Raw genomic sequence first — 25,206 nt, 5'->3', positions numbered from 1 at the left:
CGGATGGTGCTCCACTGCTCCCTCCTGTGATCCTCTTGGATTTTCCGGGCGTTTTCTTTGCGCTGATGTGTGAATATATTTTTCCCGGTCATTTCACTCTTTTTTTTTTTTGTCTAATCCATTTTGCATGTGTGACACTGGGAGTAAGCAGCGAATCGTGAGGTCCACTGGGTTTGGACTTTGTGGCCCGGTGTCCACCAATGGGATCACGGAGGTGTAGGGATCGCATGGACATGATGGCCTTGTGCTCGAGACCAAGTGCAGTGGCCTCCTCTCCTCCTCTGTTTTGTCCCAGTGTGAATCTTTGAATGGCAGCGGCGTACCGTGCAGTTACGCCTTATCGGGCAATGGCATACCGTCTACGCCTGTTGCATGCATTATCAGTGCTGACTTTCGAGAGGCTTGGCGCTCTTCTGCACATGCAATTCGAAGAAAATACGCTTTAGGTTTTCTTCAGACTCCACCGGTTTCAACAGAGCGTTGCGTGCTTGATCCAGTGCCGAGTGCTAAACCATAATGGGTCTCTTGCTAGTCCTCGATCTCCATTTGTTGGATGGGGTGTCGGAGAGAGTGAATGATCCCCGTTAAGGACTTGCCCACGTTATGATCACCTAAATGGCACGATTAGCATGCAGCAGCCGCGTCCGTCTTTGAACAGCCTCGGGAGACGTGAGCTAACAACAACTAGCAGTAGTAGGCGAGCGGCCAGCGGCCAGCGGCGCGGATCCAGATCAAGCAGCGGCTCCGATCCAAAACAAACCTAGGCGTCGCATATTTTTTTGGGGTGTAGGCGCGGTATACTAATGTGTGGCGTGGCTCCTGCTCTCTACTTTGTTTAGGCGGCCAGCGAGTGATCCGACGCTAGTGCTTCGCTTTGCTGTGGACTGGTACCACCAGCATAGCATGTTAGGAGTAGCTTGCATGTTCCTCAACGGCGCCGGCCCGGTCGATCACACCACACCACTGGTAACATGGAGACAGGGGGAGGATCACATGCGATGCGAGGACGTTGCTTCGCGCAAGCAACCCCGACCGCGCGGCTCAACTGGGCCGAATCATTTCTGCGTGTCTTGTTCCTCAAATTGCTCCCCCAATTTTTCCAAACCCGTGCTTATCCTACAGAGTAATTTGTTGGTTTTGCTGGAGGGGAAAAAATGGGTTTTAATCTGGAGCTTTCTGTTTAGATTAAAAGCAATGCAACCCCATAGTTCAGTTGGCAGTACTTACCACAACTAGTGACGGAGGATACGCCAGGCCAACCTGGGCCGCCACCCCCCACCCCCATCCCTCAAGCCTTTTTGCAAAAAAAAAAAAAAAAAAACACTGGATATGCATACCAATTTTGTTTAGGTTAGAACTCATTTGACCATAGCTACATACCAGTTAAGAACAAACGTTGCTAGGTAAGTAACAAGATGAAAAATAGCTTTCTTATCAATAGCTTGCTAGTATATATTGAGGATCGAATTGTAGATAAGTGTCACTACGAAGACATAATAAAGGATTTCAAGGATGAAAAGCGTCGAAGAGCTTATTTGTCGTGGCTATCAGTCTGAGATCGTGACTAGTTGTAATTTTGGTGTATATATACACACACACAACTGCTTTTTAGAGTCATTTATAGGTATTATAATCTATAAATCTCACTGGAATATGTATTTTAAACCAAGTATGGGGAATATCAATATATTACTCTCTGATAGTTATAAATAGTGACATATATTAGTTCAATGGTTTAGCACTTGTTATAATTTATAAATCTCACTCAAATATGTATTTTAAACCAAGTTGAGAAATATCAATGTATTACTCTCTGATAGCTATAAATTGTGTCATATATTAGTTCAATGGTTTAGCGCTTGAAAAAATTTTGAAATTTATTTTGTTATTTAGCCTCTCTTGAAATTTTGGTCAAGCTCCATCACTAACCACAAACGTGTCAATTTTTACCACGTGTTGAGTGCCGTCAGCAAACACTTTTTTTAAGGAAGCTGTCAGCAATCACTCTTATTGATGGTGTTTATAGTGCAAAATCTGCTCAATGAGAGGCATCATGACATTCGCTCACCTACACAAGTTCATCATTCTCTAAAGGGATGAAAATCTAAGGTGTTGTCCTGTAGCCGGACACCCTAGAAATGGATAATAGATGATGCTTATAGCGCAAAATCTACACATCTCATACAATTTTACGGTTCGTTTTGCATATTCAGAGCTACTCAAATTTGGAAGGCTAACGTGGAGAACAAATATAAGTTTTTTTCTTGGTTGTTGGTTCAAAATAAGCTAAATATGTCAGACAATCTAAGCATAAAAGAGCTAGCCACATAACAACTCATGTCCACTCTGTGATCAAACACAAAAATCAGCTTTACACCTTAGATTGCAATTTGGGATGAAATGGACAGGATAAATCCCGTCCTGTTTTGATCCGTTTTCAACATTTTCCTAGCTATTTTTGGATTTTGGGGACTTACGTAGAAACGGGACGGAAACAATTTTGCTGTTTTTCTGACCGTATTATCAGTATCTTATTTTTATTCAAGAATTTTTCATTGGAATTCCTGTTTTTTCAATCGAGACCAAACTTAACAAATCACAATATAGCCTACGGACCAAGCCTAGCCGACTAGCCAAACATCACCCTATCCTAAACTTCACCTAGATCCCAGTGGCCCAGTCTTATCCGGGTGTCGACCTGCCGATGTCGTCCAAGCTCTTGCACTTGTGTCGTCTTCAACCTTAGTCTTCGTATAACTGTGTATTATGTCGAGTACTTGAGTCACAATATGGTAGTTATTTTTCAGTTAAGACTTATGTTAATATGTGATCTATATGTGTATGATATGAATTACTTTTGTAAGTATAACTTAATTATGTGTCCGGTCGATATTTGAAGTCATGGTTCTATAGGTTGGTGTTCCCGATTTTGAATTATCGATTCCCGATCGATACCGGTGTGTTTTCATTTAGATTAGTTTATTTTTTATATCCTGACATTACTTAGTTCGTACCTATTTTAATTATGTTTTCAAGAGAAAATGTGAAAATGTAAATGGTTAGCGGGTTTTCTACATCATTTTCGTCCGTTTTCATCTCTAATTTCAATGTATTTTCTCAAAAGAGGGATTGGGAGCATGTCACTTGTTCATCACATAGATAAGAATTTAGAATGATGCTCTACACAACCATGCCTTGGTTGCACCATTGGGAAGAGACGATAGCGGTGATCCCCAAGAATGACCAAAAAGTGACCAATTCAGTTTCATTCATACCTGTTGGAACATCTAGAAAGAAAAGGAACAAACGATTTTTTCCAAAACAAGAGCTTGTAGGCAATTCAGATTTCTTCTCTAGTGATAAATGAGGTCACGATAAAATTAGGAGCAGAGATAACGTCAAACCTCTAAGATTGCTATGTTGTTGCATCTATATGTCATTCTTTGGAGTTAATTTTCCATATTTGCAGTTATCCTGGTTGTTCTTTTTTAGCTGTTACTTTCTCCCGATTTCACTAAGCAGTTGTTCTGTTAAGGTAAAAATTTCTATTCTTCTTTAGTGGATGACAGTGCTCCTGCCACTGTTTTAAAAATATTACTGACAAACAGAATCTGAATTTTACACAGGAAACTGGAACTGCAAAGGTGAGTATCAGACCATGTGCGTTCCATGGTGTACCAAATCGACGTTGCTTGGTCGTGTAAAAAGATCCATGGGGGTGCGGCGTGGATGCTCGTCCCCGTTTTATGAGGAGGCTGCCAAACCTTTTAATGGCCTTGCAAGGTCAAACGGCTGCCTTGGTAAGCGTAAACTAGCTGAAAGCAAGCCGCTCGTTTGCTCGCCGTAGCCGTCGTGATTCCTGCGGTTTCCTTCATAATCTGAGCCGTCTGCAAGCTCTGCTCTGTATGCTCTGCTGCAGGGGCGTACTGTTTTAAATTCCAAAGCCTAGCTATAGACTGCACGCATGCCTGCTCCCTCACTTCGTAACACCTGCTAATCTAGTACTCCCAGCTTAATTGCTTGCATCATGTGCTGTGCACATGCGTGGCTCTTGTGACGGGGAGTTCCTGAGCAGATCGGTGATCCAAGGGGATTCGGGAATGAGAGAAGCAGACGAGAATAAGAATGAGAAACTAATAACTGATCGAATCTCGAATATTGAAACAAGTATTGACATGGATTAAGGCCATCTTCAATAGCTATCTTAAATTTTCATCATCAAAATACTATTACAGTATCCCTTATTTTTTCATCTACAGCAACTACCATATTTTCTACCTTCTACTCCTCTTTTTCTCTATCCGAACCCGCTCTCAGCCTCTGTAAACAGTACCGATATATTGGGCGCTACAGTGTTACGGGTGCTACAGTACTTCCTCTGCTGAAGATGGTCTAAATAGGCAGAAATCAAGCACCAAGTTGATGTTGCCTCGGATGGTTCTGGGCCAATTGGCTAATGAAATACGTTTGCTTCTTCATGGGGAGCCACATGGGTGCCACTGCCTCACTACCGCTAGTTTACTGCACCTTTCTACGTCACACTGAAACGGGAAGAGGCTGCCCGAATCTGCTGCGGCTCTATTCCCATTTCGCTAGTTGGGCTAGGCACTGAAACCATCTTTGTCGTCTGATCATGCAATAAATGGTCTAGTTAAACCATCAATTGACAAATAACGAAATACAGTAAAAGGATCTCTGCATGTGCCTGCAGTAGAAGTTGCTTCACTGCAGAAGGTCAAGAGCACCGAGTAGAAAATTAAGTCACTATATAACAAACCAAATATAGAAGACACTATATTAGTAATGACCGTTTAGAAATCATCACTAATATTATATTAATAACGGGTTCAATGATGATCCTTCACTAATATGACATCAAACTGGGACCCGATCAAGATCCGTTACTAATGACACGTTATTAATAACAAGAGAGGAAATCTCCCGTCACTAAAGACCATAGTAACGTCTCACATGAAAACTGCTAGTGCAGTGGCCACTCATTTGTGATAGGTGGCAACTATGATTTGTCACTAATGTGAAAGTTATTAGTGACGGATGATAGCTATAACCCACCACTAATAACTGATCGAATCTCAAACACTTCTATAAGGATAACTGATCGGAAGAACGTATAATAGTGATGGATCATAGCTATAATCCATCACTAATGATCTCTGACTGGCCCCTATTTCTTTCTACTAGTATCAGAAAGCTACTCAAATCTGAATAGAATCATTAGTGATAGGCGATAGCTATAACCCGTCCTACAACCCGTCATTGATGATTAAATACAACTTATTTTGGAAATTCATATCTTTTTTATACAGGTCGGAAAAAGACAAACTTTATATAAAAATTATAGCTCTCGACGCGATCTATGACTTTATAGTAGATCACTTACTTATTTGAAGCGATATAGATGCACAAATAAGTATCTAGAGACTATCGAAGGAAACCACACACTTAACTACAAATTAAATTACTGTATCTAGTGTAAAACTAGTATGAATGATTGAAAAAGCCACATATAGGACCATAAAGTTGAAAACTATAAATTAAAAAAATATCATGAGTTTGGTAACTCGGATTGATAAAACATCTGCGCAACACTAATTTTCAGATGTACCTCAACATAACCATCATATAAGATTGTGAGGTAAGATAGTAAGGAAGCTTTCACGCGAAAGAAGGTTGCCGGTTCGAATCCCAGAAAATACACTGGGCACGGTTCAAGTGAAAGTGACCACATGAGTCGCGAGGTTCATTTGCCGAGTACATATTGATATGGATTTCTGACGTAGTGAGCATGCATTGCACCACTCGTACACCAACACAATACTCAGGCAGTTGATACACATGCACGCATCATGGGATCACGCATATAATGCACAGCGAACCCCGGCAAATCCGGATGCAAAGAGAGAGAAGAAACGAAACGATCGAGCGCTTAAAACATACGGTGACATACTGACATGTAAAGGCACTCGATTAGTTGGATCAGGTATACGGGCGGCAAGGTGCCCTCAGGGCCTCAACGTTGTCATGATAACTGCGAGCCTACGCAGTAAGTAGCAATGATCCATCGCCAATGTACTAGTAACATGTCGCATGCAGAACCACATGGATCAAGTAAAGGCGAGCCACGCACATCGATCGCGCTCGGGCTCCACCACGCGCTGTACTGTCGACCCAGCACGAGGGAGAGAGTCCACTTCTGTTTCAGATGCATGCAATGAGGGTGAAGGAAAGAGGCCGGCGCTTTTCGTGATTTGCGCGCGCGTGCCAGGGGAGACGGTACGGGGCCATTCACGCGCGCGGCTCAGGGGTTGGCTCGGCAGCGGCGTAATGAGATCATGTGACGCGCGGCGAGCGAACGGGACGGACGGGCGGCGGCGAGCGAACGGGCGCTGTACGTGAGAAGTACCGGGCGCGGCAGGCTCGGGGTGCCGCGGGTGCAGGGTGGCGTGCAGGACGCCGTACGTGCCGAAGCAGCTGCGCCGGTTGGAGTTGCTCCGGTGGCTGTATTTGAGCAAAGCTACGATCCGTACACCACCGGTGCGTGAGAGTCGAGAACAGGGCAGGGCCGCCCAGCAGCCCAGCTGGTAGATGTACTTTTCTTGGCCCTGTTACCTGTATATCTGGCTGCTCCTGGCTGGAGCGTCGAGATCGTTGTGTGGTAGTGTAGCGCTGTACGTATGTGGTGCGATGGGGAGCTGGAATCATTTGTACCCTCAGGGACAAAGCCAAATGAAACTTTTATACGATCTGGAACGGAGATTGATGGACAAGCAAGCAGGACTCAAATGAAACCACCCTGACGTTCAAATGCTTAGCTTCTTCCGGCGGACGCCCATCCCATGGCAGTACGACCGACCGAGTTCAAGAAACGACCCGAGGTCAAGACTCAAGAACCACGCTCACGCTCCCACGTACGTACGGGAACACGGAACACCACAATCCGCGTACGTGATCCTAAGCGAAAACCAGTACAAATCCGGTAGGATTAGACATCACGATTCGCCATCCGGTTGGAACTTTGGAAGAACCGGCCGGCCGGCCGGCCGGCGGGACGGTCGCGGTTAGCGGCCAACGTGCCGCGTTGTGACCACGGCTTAGCTAGCGCATGACAAGGCCGCCCACCCCGCGCGCCACTGTGCCGTGCCGTGCCGTGCCCCTGGTACGTGGTGTCGCGTCCGTGGAAAAGGTAGGTGTCCCCCGTCGAGGGGCAAGGCGCGGTTGAGTCCCTGGGCTGCGCCCCCAGCACGGCGGGCAGGCAGGCATGATTGGCAGGCCTTCCTTTTTCGCGTGGAGAAACTACGTAAAAAGACGTGCCCCGGCTGGTGGCAGCAGCCTGCCCCCGCCCGGCGTCGCTGAAGATTCCGCTGCCCGATCCGAGCTTAGGAGGAGTACAGGATACCTGGCTCTGCTGCGATCGATGTATGGTGGCGACAGTCTCTCGTGTCACAGTGGCGGTGCCTGTTTTGTGTATGTTTGCATGTCTGCCTCCTGCGGACCGTCACGTACGCTGTCCACTCGTTACTCATTCATCGATGCGCGCAGTATATATGTACCGGGAAGCAATTTAAACGATGTAGGGAGTTCCGTACCGTGTATATCTTCTATTATGATCCATGCTCGTTGGGAGTAGATCCAGCTTTAAAATCATCTCTAATCATATATTTTTTTATTTTTTCTCGATTCACTTTCCTGTTCTTATTTCCTTTATTTCTCTCAACTTTAATAGTTTCCCTTCGAGGGGAATCGCGAAAGAAAATAAGAAAGAATTCCGTCTTAGAAGGAATAACTTTGGGAATCTCTTCGTGACGGAAACCGTTGGAGCATCGAAGGGAAAAAAATCCCTTCACGATGGAAATTTCGTCCCCGAAAGGAAACCGTTGATTTTAGTCTAATTGAATGATAGCTGCTATTGCAACAGGCTGTACACACCTATTTATTATTTTAATATTTAAAAGGAAAATGAGCCACTATGTTTGCTCTCGAGATCACAAAATTACCATGTTAATCTAAAAAAGAAAATGATCTCGATCACTCATTATTGTTATGAACATCTAATGGTCTAAGTTAAACCAGAGAGTCCATATCAAATATGATTACTAAATAGGTAAATTTGAAATTAAAAGATATAAAAAATAGCAGTTCGATTTCTATACGGTTAGAAGCAAAACATTTAAATAAAAATTTTAAAAATACAATTAATAATAATTGAAATTGGAGTTAGAATCTCTACTACTTTAAAAATATGTAGTGATTTTAGCACTAGACAGGACATCCTATCACCCCCTCCCTCGAGATTTGATAGGTGAGGGCCTTCGCTCCCATCTCCACACATCACGCTCGCTCCCCCTTCAGTTCCTCCCCTGATCTCCATAACCGTCCCCTGCTCCCTCCCCGATCCACGACACCTCCTTCTTGCTCGCTCCCTCCTCGATCCACGCCGCCTCCTCCCCGCTCGCTCCTCTGTGTCCGTCGCTTGCACCCGCACCATGCCCCTACCTCTACTGCTACTCCACCTGGACCCTTCTGCCCCTCCATCTACTCGTGCTCCTCGGAGGTCTCGCCTTCCTTCTCTACTTGTCCGCCATCGCCGCCCACATCGCCGACCTCCGTGTCACACGCTTCCGCATCAACTCGTTGCCGCTCCCCGTGCTCGACCTTGGTGCACCTCCCGAAACCGTAATTATGTAATTAAGCATAATCATATTTCTTAAGCATTATGTTTAATTTTGTGTAATTTTATTTTGGAACGCTAGAGCATTTCGTTTAGAGTCAATCAGTTGAGAAGAAGAAATTCGGGAGAGAGAAAATGAATTCACAGTTGAAATGAACTAATTCTCAAATATGTGGGCCCCACGGTGGCCCAACCACCCCTCACTCTCTTGGGCAGCAGCCCACCTGCTCCCTCACTCCCACCCGAGCTCCCTCTCCTCTCCAACCGGCCAAGCCAAAGGAGCCCCTCCCTTTCTCAAGCACTCTCTTCTTCTCTCCAAAATTCCACCTCAAGAAAAGGAATCGAGGTATGCATATGTTACTAATGTGATCCTTAGCTCTTAAGCTCTTCATTCATCCAATTCATTTTTATTTTTTTGAAGGATTCGAGCCAGTTTTGATATATTTTGTTGTTTTTGGTTGAAGCATGAGGAGTACAGGCATTCTTCCTCTTCTCGAGCTTTTTCACCTTCCACCGACGGTCACCAACCTTGACAAAGCATCTTGGGTGAGTCTCCTAGGCTCCTATGGCAAAGGATGCGTGTTTTGGTGCGTTGATTTCGAGTTTGGAGCTAAGTTTGTGGAGTTCCCAAGTTCTTGAGCTTTGGAGCAAAAAGAGAGAATTCAGATGAGATTTATGTTAGGAATCGTGTTGCTAGGTTAGCGAGTGAGTTCTAGACTCTATAAACTATATCAAACATGTTTTCCTTTGGTTTGGAGAGACTCGCAAATTAAATCGGTCGAGTTTTTCTTTTCCTCCAAGCAACTTCTCTGGACAACCTGGATAGTCCGGGTAGAACCCGGATAGTCCGGACAGTCCAGTGAAAACTCCGATAAATTGTGCTAAAAAATCGTTAGGGTTGTAAGAGACAAGCCGAATACCTCTATAGACGTGATCATTTGAGCTTGCACATCGACGGTGTGAGCGGGAGGGCTTGTAAGAGACACTTGAGTTTGCTTCGGGAGTTAATCTAAGTGGGCTCCACACCGAGCTATGCCTGATTCAAATGGTTGAGGCTTATTGGGAAAGGTTGACACGAGTACCCCTTAGGTGGACCTGTGTGGTCACTCAAGCCGTATGGTCCTCGAGTCTTATGAGCAAAGTTGTACCCCCTACAGGGTGTAAAAATATTTTGAAATGCCGCACTCTTGATCATGAGCATGATTTTGTCCATTTATAACAGTCGTAGAGTTTCGAGTTTGGTTTGAGGTGGTTGATAAGTTGAGATGGGTCTTTATATATATTATTACTATGGTTCATTTTACACATATGTTCAGTTGATGGTTATAGGTTAGATAGTTATGTTGGTTAAGTCTAGATGCTCACACATATTTTTGTCAAATTTTGCTTTCGCATATAAGTTTACTTAACCATGTGGTCATATTCTTACTAACATCCCAATTCATCAACCTTAGATTATCTATAAGTACCCAATATGGATTAAGTCTTGCGAGTATCATCGTACTCACACTGCTCTTCCAGGTGCTACCCGCGAGGAGGAGTTGATCTTTGGCTACTTCACGCCCACCGAGGGTGGTGACAGGCATGAGTAGGCAACTACTCGGAGGTCGTATTTTTGTGATGGGGTCTAAGGGTATATGGCTCCATCCTCCTTTTACTGTTGATAGTTTTAGCTTCCGCTACATAGTTCTCTTCTGTCTAGGAGTTGGTTAGTTTCAGTCTCCTCTTTGATCTCTTTTTCTGTAAATTGTAAGAAATTATGGATGCTTAATATAATTAAATTACTCATTCTTTGTTAAGCTTTGTTGTGATGTGATATGTTGGAAAGGCATATGTTCCGATCTTAGACACAAAACACGTATCGAAACTACTAGAGTGGTACTCTGATTAATCATTGATATCATGATTAAGTAAATGATCGATTGAATGATTAATTAGAATACTGTTTGGACGATTCCTTACAGCGTGGTATCAGAGCTTGGTTTAATAAAGTAGCCTAAAAATACTTAGGACGTAGGTTAGCAAGTGTGTTAAACCCACTAAACAACCTACTAAAGTTTATTTTTTACCTCTTCATGCTAATATGTACAAACTTGCTATACTATGCCCCTAAGTGTAGCATGTGCTTGGTTGTTGCATTTAGAGTGTTTGTTTATGCACTGTCTTTTTTCTATTATGATACATTCATTAATCATGTTGCATTGACTCATTCAATAGCGGCAAATATCGGGAGCTCAACCAGTGCGAGGTAGGGGTCTAGTATGTTCCGTACGGTGATGATACGAAAAATGAATACGTTAGCAATAACGTATGAACATCCACCATACGATGTTACATATGATCATCTACTCATGTGGTGATTACATAAGACGATGATTTAGGATGTGAATACATTGACAACAACGTATGAGACGTCGCTTGTGCGGCAAGCTGTACAAGCACCGTTCGCACGAATACTTACTCTTTTCATGCGAAGGGTGATAAATATGATTGTGATGATTGTTTGGGAGAGATGCACTCGAGAGAAAAAATGTGTAGATAAGGATCAAGCATATTTTCATACTCTATTGTTCATTTCTCCATACCTTTGAGCATCCATTATCATCAACCAATAAGTATATGGGTCCAAGCAAGCGATTTTCGACATAGCAAAAATAGCACTTGCTTGATATATGTCGGAGTTTGACTTTTGCCTCTTTTTTATCTTATCGTCACTACAGGATGAGGACTCGCGATAGTGATCTTCCTAAGGGTTCTAATGAGAACCGCCTCTGTCAGCGAGAATGGTAGATGTCCTAATGCAGATAGAGCAGAACCGCCAAGCTCAGACTGCTCTCCTTGATGCCCTCGTGCGTAAAATGGCCCCTCATGGAGGAGGTGGGGTCGGGCGCCAAGACGATTTCTTGGATTTTCTTCAAACTCAGCCGCCCACCTTCACGTGGGTTGATGATCCTCTTGACATCGACCATTGGCTTCGCACTATCGAGCAGAAGCTCACTCTCCTTCAGTGCGAGGACCATAAGAAGACTCTCTTTGTCGCCCATCAACTCCAAGGCACGACCGGTGCATGGTGGACCAACTACTTGAAACAAAGCCAGTGGACCGATCTAATGGTAAGATAAGCTAAATACCTCTGTAGCTATGATCATTTGAGCTTGCACATCAACAGTGTGAGCGGACGGGCTTATAAGAGACACTTGAGATTACTCCGGGAGTGAACCTAAGTGGGCTCTGCACTAAGCGATGCCTGATTCAAATGGCTGGGACTTATTGGGAAAGGTTGACACGAGTACCCCCTTGGGTGGACCTATGTAGTCACTCAAGCAGTATGGTTCTCAAGTCTTGTGGGTAAAGTTGTATCCCCTGTAGGGTGTAAAAATATTTCAAAATACCGCAATCTCGGTCATGAGCATTCTTTTATCCATTCGAGCAGTCGTAGAGTTTCAAGTTTGGTTTGAGGTGATTGATGGGTTGAGATGAGTCTTTTTAGATATTATTACTATGGTTCCTTTTACACACATGTTCAGTTGATGGTTATGCGTTAGATAGTTGTGTTGGTTAAGTCTAGATGCTCACACATGTTTTTGTTAAATTTTGCTTTCGCATATAAATTTACTTAACCATATGGCCGCATTCTTACTAACATCCCAATTCATAATTCTTGGAGTCAGGTTATCTAGAAGTACCCAATATGGATTAAGTCTTACGAGTACATTCGTATTCACGTAGCTGTTTCAGGGGCAACCGGCGAGGAAGAGTTGGTCTTTAGCTACTTCACACCCGCCGAGGGTGGTGGTGGTTACGAGTAGTCAACTACTCGGAGACCGTGTTTTGTGATAGAGCCTAAGGGCATATGGATGTATCCTTCTTTTGTTGTTTATAGTTTTAGCTTCTATTGTATAGTTCTCTTGTGTCTAGGAGTTGGTTAGTTTTAGTCTTCTACTAACTCTCTTTTGTTGTAAATTATAAAAAATTATGGATGCTTAAGAACTTGTAATATAATTAAATTACTGTTGTGATGTGATATGTTAGAAAGGAATGTGTTCCGATCTTGGGTACAAAACACGTGCCGAGACTACCGGAGCGATATTATGATTAATTATTGAAGTCGTGATTAAGTAAATGATAGATTTAATGATTAATTAGAATATCGTTTAGATGGTTCCTTACACTTGGCCTCGCGCTCCGCCTCCATGTCTGGAACCCTGGCCTCGTCCTCCCGCTCCGCTACCACGTGGTCTCCGCCGCCGTCTCCTACCACGGTCACCTGCTCGGGTCCATCAGTCTATCAACGAAAAGTCCAGCCCTAAAGGCAACTGTACCAATTCACTGAAGAATTCGTCGGAGAACAACTGGGAAGAACTGGTGCACTAGATAAAAGATCAAATATTTCACTGCCTTGGTGACGGTGAGCAGCTCGTCTCCGTCACAGACCATCTGCGCCTCCTTTGATAAGGACATCAGGTGTGTGCGAAACATAACCAGCAAAACTTACTTTTTTATGATTGATTAGGTGGCAGCGATGGTGGATTAGGGGCGAGAGCTCTGATTCTGGTTTCTTGGTGTTGTATTGCTTCAGCTTGTTTTTGTCGGGACAAAGTATAGATTCAAGATTTTTTATGCCTGTAATGGGAGGCTCTGCTATAAAAAGAGTGAGGTTTTCTTCGAAGCAATCAAATTGGCACGTCTTGTCAGGGTAGATAGAGTATAGGTTACTGATAGCGTGTATAATTTTGTAACAGCAATGCATTACTCTTTAGCAGAATCAAATCAAATAACACTCTAATTTGTCTCTGAAAGCACATTAATACTAATCATTCTATTCCGGAGAGAGTTGTTTTTTAATATTATTATTATAGGAAGCTGAGGCGAGTTTTTTTAGTTAGCACTGCCACTCAGTTAAGAAAGAGAAATAGAGTGTTTTCGCACATGTTACTCAAAAGGATTACATGAATCACTAATGGCAGCGTTACTACACAGAAATAAAACTAACTTCTACTTCCTGTAACAATCTACCACTAGATATTCTACTTGTTTAGAAAAGACAATCTTCTTTGAGCGGCCTCCTCCTTGGTGAATTACTTGAGTGGCGTGCAACATCGTGTTGTTAAACATTCACTTGTTTCTTTCTTTCCATAAGTTCCACCATGTATAGATCACAATCCCATCAAGTGTGTAGAGAGCTGTGTTGTTGGTAGACTAATGGCATCGAACTAAGGCGTTATGAACCTGTATATTTGCAGATCTTGGGGGATTTTAACATTGTGGAAATGCTATTTGGTACAAGCCTTCTTGCTTTTGTCGGAACCGATGAACAGGTACCTCAGGAATTTCTCCTTCTACTTTCCCTTATTTTTAGTTTGGTTAATTCCTGTTTTTGTTTGTGCCTAGACTTGTTGAATTAAATGGACGAGTTCACTTTCTAACTTTCAGTTCACATTATCTTTTTGCATCCTGCAGTGTCTCCTCGTCATATCTGTCTTTTCAATACCAAAATAGGAGCCTCGTTTAAAGATTTGAAGTTTAAGACTTCAAATTTGGCTGTTCAATTAAGTAGGAAGAGGTAAGCTGCTAACGTTTACTATCTAAAAGCCAACTGGTACTGCACCCTTTTCTTGTGGCTAACGCACACAAGTCCCTCTATCGGCATGTTAGGTGGTTTCACTGTGGAATTGTCTGGATTTGATCTCGTTTCCTTGCTATCAGCATGTTCTGTGAGTTGTGCTAATCGATGAGTTAATAAGCATGTTGAGGTCACTAATGAGTTGACAATTGCCTGTTCCTTCTCTTATTTCAATCAAATTTGGAGAGTAAGGACGAGGTGCTACAGAAGATAAAATTTTCCACTTTAGGGTTAGGTAAATCATATAACCAAGCTAGCAACAATTATTTAGAGCTCATGGTTCCAAATAAGACATAGTTTTGATTATGCAGAAGTCGACCCCATAACTTCTTTGTGATAGACGTTGAACTTACTACTGTTTGGTTGTGTGGTGTTGTTTTTCTGGTTGATTGTGTGGTATTATTTTACATTAGCTTCACGTAGTTAATTATGTTATCTCGTGAAATTTTTTATTTCCGTTACAATGTAGGGACATTTAACTAGTAGAAAAAAAAAAGAAAGGTCCATATCAAATGTAGTCTTAGAAAAAATCAAATACCTAAATAAAGAGTCCATGTAAAATATAATTAATCAATAGCTAAAATTTATAATAAAAATAATGAAATTTTTCAAAAAATTTACTAAAATAATAGATTAAGAAGCTCCATTTAACTCAAGGTCCATCAAGGCAGAAGGTAAAGTACAATACAGAGGCACTGCAAACCTATTTTGATTTTTATTGGCATACTTACACCGGACACACAATTATAACAGTTGATCAAAACGTATACAAATCAAACCAACGCATGTATATGATTTTATCTTCTACTATATAAGTTTTATCTCTTCTTTTAATTTTATGTATTTTATAACTAAATGACGCAAACTTTCGTATCATTTTTCCACCTATATCAATCATAAAGCCAACTAAACAACAAATCATCTTACCCTTTATGACAATGCAGCCAATCGAACAAGCTTGATTGCATCGCCTCAGCTTGTCCAAACTAAACGGCCGTTTCCATTCGCAGCTTAACGAGCTTGTGCCATTGATCAGGCTGAACCAACGCAAACTACCAACCACCATTGCGACACATGCAATCCAAGCGATATACACGCGCGGTGGTCTCTGGAGGCAGTCTCTCAACAAAGATTGGGCACCGAATAGCGCCCTCTGGGCTCTGTCTGCACAGGAGATAAAGGGGAACGCAAATTCAGACTGTTCAGCAGCAGCAGTGAACAACATTACCTGCTTTCAAGCTCTGTCGGCTCCAGAAAGACCGCCGGCTAGATGCCACAAAGCCATGTGGATGAACAGGCTTACTGAGCAGAACTGTTCTCGACCAATATGGCAGGACTCAACACTCAACAGGCCCTGGTCACCAGCTGCCCAGGGTGGACAAACGTATCCACCGTGCATGTTCAATGAATCAAATGGTGGGAAGTAGCTGGGCGCCAACGATTTTGACCACTTTTTTTTGACGAATCAACGAAGGGCAAAGCGCCCGCCTGAACGATTTCGATCAAGTCGCATTGCCCGGGAGGGCAGGATGTTTACAGAGACCTGGCTACAGTTCGAGCCTGATGATAGAATATAAGGTTGGTCCGCTTACGAGTTACCAACAACCAGCTAATGGAACGATTGCTCCTGACACTAATAGTCTAGAACTAACAAAGCCTCAAGACTCACGCAATCCAACGATTCCAATCCCAACAGCAAGAATGCTGCTCATACAGGAACGTGATGGCCTAAAACACAGAATGCTTTGCAAATGGCAGCCATGAGGCCCGTGACACTGTCCAAACACATGGCAGCTAGGGCCTAATTCATGTGTCCTGAAGGACATTATCTAAAAAAATGTGTCCTGAAGGTAACGTCGCCTTAACAATCTGACATGTCAAGTCATGAGTCCCACTAAAATTGACAAAACTAAATCACCGAATTCCAATCTCACGAATCCGTTACCCTAATCAATTGGTAGATGGTCGGAGGATATGAGGAAACACAGGTGTCAATGGTAGAATAAGATACAAGAGGTCTACAAAACGTCAGCTGCCTTTCTGAAACTCATGAGTCGAGAATCGCAAAAGAACTGGGATAACGTTTGGCCAGCACAGCATCACCACTCATAATGCGAGTCACTGAAAAATTCATGGGATCCATGCTCTCCAACTGTCCCATATGCAATATAGTGGCCGCGGACCAAATTAAATTGATAATGGCGCACGATCAATCATGAATCAGCAATAGAAACCATCACCAATTCATGGAGCTAGCAAGGTGTTGTAAACGAATAGGCCATGACAGCTAATCATGTTCTCATGGTCTCCTAACAAACAAAACTAACAGGGCTACCATGAACTAACAAACTGTATTATTATTTTATTGAGATCAACAATATTTCTCTCCATTTATCAATATCCAAAATGCAGGGACACCATGGCCAAAATTGAGATCTTTATGACACGTGCCTGCTTTCATCATTTGGGAACTGATCAAATGTTTTACTTTGCTTATTTGGTTCAGGCGCATGTGCAAGAGCAAGACTAGTCATTACGATCATATGCAAAATTTCAATCTGTCAGTGATTTTGTGCTAAAGAAGTGTAAGCATAAAGGTATTAGTTTGGATCACATGCAGGTCACTACATCCCTGTGCTTGGAATCAAATTGTTCAATGCAACCAAACGTTCATCAATGATTGTGGTTAACAAATGGACTCCATTCCAAGCAATCAATGAACTGACTATATACTAACTTACTAATTTTGTTGCCCAGCGAGGGGAGACACAATAATTACAAAATCAATGGAACTAGGTTACAAGGAGCATGTCGGCTATACAACATACAAGTTATTGAAAATGTTGGCCAAAAAAAAAAAAACTTATCATTGTGGGCCTGGAGCCAAATTGACAACCAGGACAATGGTGTAAGTAAATAATCACCGTGAATTAAACTATACCTTAGCATTCTTTCTAGCAGCAATTAATTGTGCACTACCTGAATTATCTCTTGGTGCCACGGAATAGGATAGTGTAATTTGCGCTGGGCTGGGCTCTGCCTCTTCGCGGAATTTGACATCAAAAGCAACAGATTGGTAAACACAAACTTCATCTTCTTTACAGTAGTAAACCTACAAAATAAAATAGAACATGCTCAAATACAGAATCCGAAGAAGAGTACTTTTCTTTAGTTGGCTTATCTACTTGTACCAACAGTACATCCCATGATATAAAAGTCAACACCACAAAACTTTTGGCAACTAACAAATAACAAAATGGTTTACATGATATCCCTTACAGCCTCTTAACCTGTGCTTATCAATGACACATATGACTTCGCATCTATATTCTAATTCAGGAAGGTATGCACACAAAATAAAAAAGTCCATACGAACAGGATGGTCTGTGCTCGACTATTTTCGTAGCAGGGAAAGTTGGATGGTCTGTACTGGACTATTTTCATAGCAGGGTAAGTTAACGTACCATGCCATAACTTGAAAAGGTACTCCTAGCAAAATTTTGTTTAGCTTAATAAGTCATCCTACCTGGGGCAAATTTTACCAGGGCTCCCATCCAATGCTCCCAATCAACGGTATATGTATTCTCGAACAATTTAAATAATGTTATTACTAATTTCACCATGTCGCTACCTTGCAGTTTATCCTTCCCATTGAAGGCGACGATGATGCCCTTTTGAACTCGAGTGATGCCAGCCCTATGGAGTCTAGAAACACATTCACTGGCTCAATCTCAACTGCATTAGCTGCCTCTGTTTCCACATCAAATTTACTGCAAGCTTCCTGAATGTCAGGAAAAAGAAAACGATTTTAATCTTAATGTAAACTATCAAACGAAGAAAATTGCTGCTTGAATGATGTACCATAGTACCTAATGACTACGTCAACGATGCAAAGCAAGGTAGAAAACAAAATCTTGTGAGCATTACATACCTTTGAGAAATGGTAACCATCAGGGACTGAAATTGCAAGAGACAAAAACCTTCCATCGAAGAACCACCATCGACGTTAATAACATCTGTGTCTACTGATAACCTTCATCTTAGGCGTTTTAATGTCTTAGGTTTTGGTGATGGCGGTTGCACTCCGATCAAATCTAGCGTCTTCACCTCAGCACCTTCCTCACTAAGAGTTATATACCTGATTGTGTTGTTTTTTGTATCTGCTACAAGAAGCCTCCCTATAAGATACCAGTAGCATAGTCAGTTATGCCATTTGATATATACAAGTTTCAGCTTGCAACACAATGGAAGTCGACGGCTATGACGAGGAATAAAAAATTCAATATAGAATCTGAGACCTGTGATTTACACGGCAATAATTGTGGTGAAGACTTGGAGCATCATTTTTTGTAACTGTGAATTTAGCAAAAAAAATTGTTGGGATGTTGTGGATGCTTTTATGGGCTGGACTTACAGACGCTGGCATAAGCACAAGGGAGGCCCGGCGACCACAACTGCACCGGCTGAGGGATAAACTCGGCTCTTTAGCATAGAGTTGGTTAAGATACAGGTTTGTTAGTTTGATTAGAGATAAGATTGTTAGTTTGTTTGGTTGATTAGTTTGGATTGTTAGGTGCCAGCCTTATATAATGGCAGAGGCTATTTTGGATTAGGCAAGCAAAGCTTAATCTCCAGTTCATGTAATTAGTTGCTCAGAGCCTCTTCAGAAGGAGAGTACACTCCATATATCATTGTGTACCTGTGCCTAGTTCCTATATCATCTTTGATATCAGTCATGGGCGATCCTATGACCATGGATGACATCACATCCAAGCTCGACCGGATTTTGCTTGCTGTCGACCATCACAACAACGAGATTTCCCACATAAAGATCTAGTTCTCCTCTCTCAACGTTGTCGTCAATCACATGCAGAGCAAGCAGCTGGCACGTGACGTTGGCGGCTCCGGCAAGGGGGTTGCAGGGGACTTGGACGATTGTGATCGCAAGCCCCTCGGCACCAACGACGTCCACATTGCTCGTTCAGCGACTCACGTCCACAAGCTCCGATTTCCTGACTACACCGGAAGATGAGAAAGTCTATTTTGTGTCATTCTATATGACTGGCACTGCTCGCTAGTGGTATTATCGGTTGGAACGCAATCGTGGGGTCCCCACTTGGCCACAGTTCGTCGAGTTTGTCAATCTGCGATTTGGACTCCCTGTTCGCAGCAACCCCTTTGGCGAGCTCATGCATCCGCGGCGCACAGGCACGGTGGAGGAGTATCAGGATAATTCATGGTGCTTCTCTCGTGGTGCGATGGTGTGACTAAAAAGCAACAAGTTGACATCTTCACGGCCAGACTCCGCAATCTATTATGCACCGACATCGAGCTGCAGCGATCGACAATGCTGGAGAATGCCATAAACTTGGCTCGGGCCTTCGCACAACGGCTAGAGGTTGATGACGATGATGCGCGTTCATGGAATCGGCCGGCCCACCCCCCGCGCCCAAATCCTATCGGCCGCATCATGGCTGCCACTCAAGCAACATTCAAGGGCGCTACCTCTCCAACGTTGTCGGGTGTTGCAATTCCACGTCGATCCAGAGCAGATTCCGCAAGCCTGCCGTGAAGATGTGCACCTGTTGCATCTCAGTGGTATCGTCACATCGCGAGAGCAGCGTCAAGAACTGCTCCTGAAAATCTTCAACTGTGCCCGTGCGCCGGAGATGCATCAGTTCACCAAAGGGGTTGATGCGCACCGGTGGACCGAATCTGTTCTTGATGAAGTTTACAAATTGCAACCAGGTGGGAGCACTGTGGTTGCACTCCGAGCGATAATATCACTGTATGCTAATCCGATCAGGTGAAACGAAGCTAGCCAAACCTTCTCATCGTCCGGAGTTTGCTGCACGCGGAAGAATTGCTCGCAACAATGAATCCACAAGATGGGATCGTCCTAGCCGTCGTAATCCAGGAATCGAAGTTTATGCACGTGTGCCACAGGTCGAGCAATGCGCACGGCTGCATCCCCAAACGGCTTGCGGTCATCATCGACTTGCCCGAAGCCCCAGCATCGCCCAATGCCGAGTTAGAATGCTCATGCGCCTCTTGCTCTGAATATGATTGATGGCAACGTTGAGGGAGGATTACCGCGTCTAGATGTGGGCGATGTCGCTGCTGTTGCAATCAACAGCAAGCAACAAATGGTCGAATTTGGATGCGTGGTTGGCCATGGTTGCAAGATTGCTCATGACTGATACCAAAGATGATATGGCTGAGGGGAAGATAATGCGCACTCGCCCTCATTCTAGAGGCTCTGAGCAGCTCTTAGGGAACTTAAGCTTTATTCATACTTGATTCCACCGAGTAACCTCAGCTTACAAATATATAGCTGCAGCCTAACAACTTCCATCCGGACTCTAACAAACTCCAACTTATCCCTAACCTCCTGATTCTAACTAACCAATCTTTATCCCTAACAATCTCTAATGAACTACAACCGAAGAACTCTATCTCTATTCCAAAATGCGCTCTGCATCTTCCTGCGCCGCCACTGCTGCTTCCTTCTGCTGAACTTGGCGTCTGTATTGTCGTCCGACAAAAGCATCCACAACACATGATATTAAGTTGACTTGTGTTACAGTTCTAGTAACATGAAAATGAAAAAGATAAAATAAAATTACCGTCTCCAACCTCTACAAGTCCTGATGGCTCAGGGAGCTGCATTCAGAAAATTCAATACAATTGTGATCAAGCTGTTCCTAGTCAAAACTATTTCTATGTGAAGACAATACACTATCAACCAATAGTAGAGCTAGACAGCTATTACTGCTGATTAATGTAGCATCACATTTTAAAACGATATGGATAGATCTATAACGAATTACCAACTGGAGTACAAAGAACAGAAGTTGTTTTCTAAGTTATAACTCACTTGAGCTGATAAGCCTGGACCATCCTTGTATCCAGCACGTCCAGTACCAGCAATAGTTGTAACTTTTCTTGTGACAGGATCTAGCCTTTTTATCTGCCATTCAGATCAAAACAAGAAAAACATCAGGATTCAGGATAACTTGGAAAAAAAAAACCTACAATCCTTCACAGCCGCTAGATTCTACATTTCTGGATTTTTTTTAATAAGGGAGGACGTCGTCCTTAACTATTCAATCTGGTATGTAAGATAAATTACCTCACTTATGTCAACACCTAAGTTCTTTGATGCTGCCAAGAAAATGTCCGGAGCAGGCTTCAAATGTTCAAATGCATCAGCAGAAACAATGGCGTCAAATCTGAAATCCAAAAGGGATTCATCGGGACCAAATAGCAAGCGGTGGAAAGATTAAATTGAGCACAACAGTGAATCTTCAGAATTCTCTGAATTCAGTAGTGATGTTTTGAATATATCAGTTCTGGCTCAACTTAAGTCTACTAGTGGTGTACGATATCTTTTTTGAACTCTTCCTTGCTTTCCTATGAAACAACTAAAACACTCATGGTGATTTGGTTGAATTGAAAGAAGCTTCACAATAATAAGAAAACTTTCAGTTCCATCATTCCTAATTCTATGCGGGTTTTGAGTTTGACCAATAAAAAAATATCCATAGCTACTTCTTATGTTGAGTTTTAACTTTTAACCCATAATATAGGAACATCTATTTCAGCTATCAGATTCCAAGAGAATTAGCCAAGCAAATGAAGGAGCATTGTTGAAAGTGTATGCCAACTAACAGCATTGTGAGAAGATACTGCTAAAATATGACAGCAGGTGAACTACCATGGAATATGTTGGCTAAACACTAATATAGTCATATATCAAAATGGATATCATATATAAATTATATGAGGGGTAAAAAAAGTGAGCACAATGATGGCATTAATTATTGGGATTCAAATTTAGAATCAAACACTTACAGCGACAAAGGCAAACCAGCAGCAGCCAGATTTGCATCCACCTTAATCCTGTCGGCGTTGGATGCAACAGCAACCTTAAGACCAGCATTTTTGCACTGTGTAGATAAAGTACATAAAGCCTTTTAACATAACTAGACTATTTTTTAATTAATTGTGCTGCACATACCTCCATGATGAGCTCCAGTGCCCCTGGGAACCCAATTCCAGAATTTGGCTTTGCGTACTACAGAGTACAGACCAAAACAGAGCTTTTGACCATGGTGCAATCCAATTCTAACAAACAATCGACAAAATAGGTCGCACTGATAGTTTAACCTTGTCAAGATATATCTCAAAAAATCACTTCTTGGCACTTTCAGGATTGAAATCCTTCACTCCTTTCACTCTTGCAACACCTCCAAGGAAATTGGCCTCACCTAAACCATATTTATCCACATTAAGAGCAAATACTAGCAAAATTTCTGAAGCTATATATAGATCTTTTTTGGTGGGATCATCCCATTATGAAAAGATAGGCACCTAAAGGTTAGATACTTTGATGTGCCCCCTATGTAGCAATAGCTTAAAAAAAATCTTAGAACTAGCCTCGTACCTCCCAAGACTTATATACTGAAAAATAAAGAGTGTCTCTTAGCCCTTATATGTAAGCATGTTGCAATTGATGATTATTATCGACATGAGCATAGCAAACTAGCAACCGTAACTATAACCAAGAATCAGAGGCAATATTGGGCATCCGCATAACCAAATTATGCAACTTAATAAGCTTTGGAACGACAGAAGCTTAATGTCACTGGTATTTTTCTGATGCAAGTATGTGACCATCTGTAACAAGCATTCTGATGCAACAATGTGTTTACAGTTGTGTAGTATGGATGCGAGCATATCGAATTAGAACCACTGCAATCACCGTAGGATCACGACATTGCTGGTCAGGAGCACACAATTACCGAGTCAAGAAGTTTATACAATTTAGGAAGCACGGAAATATAGGGGATGCGAGCAGCCGAGCATAGGCTGATTAGTTGATTACAAGTGTCACAAGTCGTGGCTAGTCGAGAAAGGAAACAAAATAAAAAAAAGATGCACGAACTCCATTGGCAGTTTGCCATTGATATTTGGACCTCCAGATAGTTACCAGTGCCCATGAATGGGACAAAGTCATCCACGGTGACGTCGACGCCCATCTCGGCGAAGACGTCGACGCCGGCCTGGCGCGAGGGCTCCTCGCTGTTGCAGAGAACGCTGTCCATGTCGAAGAGCACGGCGGAGACCTTCCCCCAGGCCACCCCACCCGCCACGTCGGTCCCCGGAGAAGAGGGCGCCGGGGCGGCGGATGCGGCGGCGAAGTCGCGCCGCCCGCGGGGGGGGGGGGGGGGGGGAGCTGCATAGCCAACGATAGGTTTTTGGAGAGGATAAGCGGACGCGGAGGCTGCCCCGGGGAGGTGGGCGGGTAGTGGCGGGAAGTGAGGATGCGATGGAATCTTCCAGAAGAAGGCGCGAGGTGCGGCGCCATGGTTGCTTGGGTTGGTGTGGGGCTCGGGAGCGTGTGCGAAGGGATTGAGGGAACGGTTTTGTGGTTGGATTCTGGGATGGCTGCGGCGCACGAGTGCGCTGTGCGCTGCTGCTGTTGTTGACGATTGTCGTGTGGCAGACACGTCGGTGCTGTGGCGCCTTATCACGGCATGATCGACTCCGGTCACACAAAAGAAATGGTTTTTACTTTAAAAAATAAATATTTTTTAGACGAATCACACGAAATAAAGTGAAGAGAAATACTGCAAAAATATGCAAGTGGGCGAGAGTGATTCTAGAAGGGGAGAGGATATCAGGTGACCAAGCACTAGGAATATGCTCCAGGGTTGTTCATCCATGTGAACAACTGAATCAAGTTGATCCATACCTACTACCAGTTCGTTTGTCTTGGCTATTAGGATAGCACATACAGAAGAAGGCATAATCTGAACTTATTTTTTACTAAAATAATTTGAAAGATTCTACCCTGAAATGAGTAATATGGGTGCATCACCACTCTCAGATCTTACAATAATTGTGGAAAGAACAGTAACATATAAGAGAATCACAAAATTGATGAGATTAGTTCATGCTCGTTTTCATTACTCACACTTTTAACTTACCTGTGACAGCATCATCCTAGCCATAATTGAATCCAATTGTGTCCCGTAAATACCACATATGTCACATACTACAGGCGTATGTGAACAAATGATAATTTCAAAAACATTCAACCACATTTTCTTCTCCACCTCCCGTTTCTCTTCCTCCCTTGGCACATTCCCCTGAGCTTCGGGGAGCGGACCCCTTGTCGCCCACTGCAGCTTTGCCCTTGCCGTTGACACCAACCATCACGCCCCTATCTTCCTGCGGCCTGTGGTGTGCTCGCCGCTACTCCCCCTCTCTTTTTTAAGCCCAGCAGCTCGATGAACTCTCCACCATACATTCAAATTTGAAAAGAAAGAACTGTACTTGGAAAGTGTTCAACACTTAGTTAAGTGATGAACTTTCGCTAGTAGCATTCGGGAGAAAGGAAAAAGGCCAATGTTTGCACATCGCCGTCCTTCCATTTCTATGCAATGACGCGAGCCAATGTATTGCTATTACTATAGCCTCTATAGTAATAGTAAGGATTTCAATCTGTTTTACATTTTTTTCACTCAAAAAAAGATTGAAATTTATGAAATTTCGGTTATTTTCTGTCTTCTGCTATGAGGGTGTGAAAAAAATTCCAGAACTAGATATTTGGTTCCCTTCAAAATTAACAAAATTTGGTAAAAAATGATGAAATTTTAATTCATGATCTATAGTCCTGATTTTCGCCTTGCTCACAGCAAGATTCAAACACATGGTAATGATGATTATTCAAGCAGCTACTGCCACAGTTCGTTGATAAAATGATATTAGCTACACTTACAGGCCTCTTTCTGACTGAAGGTAGAGGTGCGTTCATCTCGTGTAAAGAAGACTTCACGGATTCCTCACCTCAAATAGTAGCGAGCAATGACAGCTAGTAGCAGCCAGG

The 25,206-nt window shown here is 43.0% G+C and overlaps 1 pseudogene; it reads right to left on the bottom strand.

The window, feature by feature from the left end:
• Window positions 1–17,020: 17,020 nt before the first annotated feature.
• On the bottom strand, window positions 17,021–23,952 carry LOC133912363 (protein SUPPRESSOR OF QUENCHING 1, chloroplastic-like; annotated as a pseudogene).
• Between the last annotated feature and the right edge of the window lie 1,254 nt (window positions 23,953–25,206).

Source organism: Phragmites australis, chromosome 3 (assembly GCF_958298935.1).
Source record: "Phragmites australis chromosome 3, lpPhrAust1.1, whole genome shotgun sequence".
Taxonomy (NCBI): domain Eukaryota; kingdom Viridiplantae; phylum Streptophyta; class Magnoliopsida; order Poales; family Poaceae; genus Phragmites; species Phragmites australis.
This window is presented reverse-complemented; position numbering and strand designations above follow the sequence as displayed.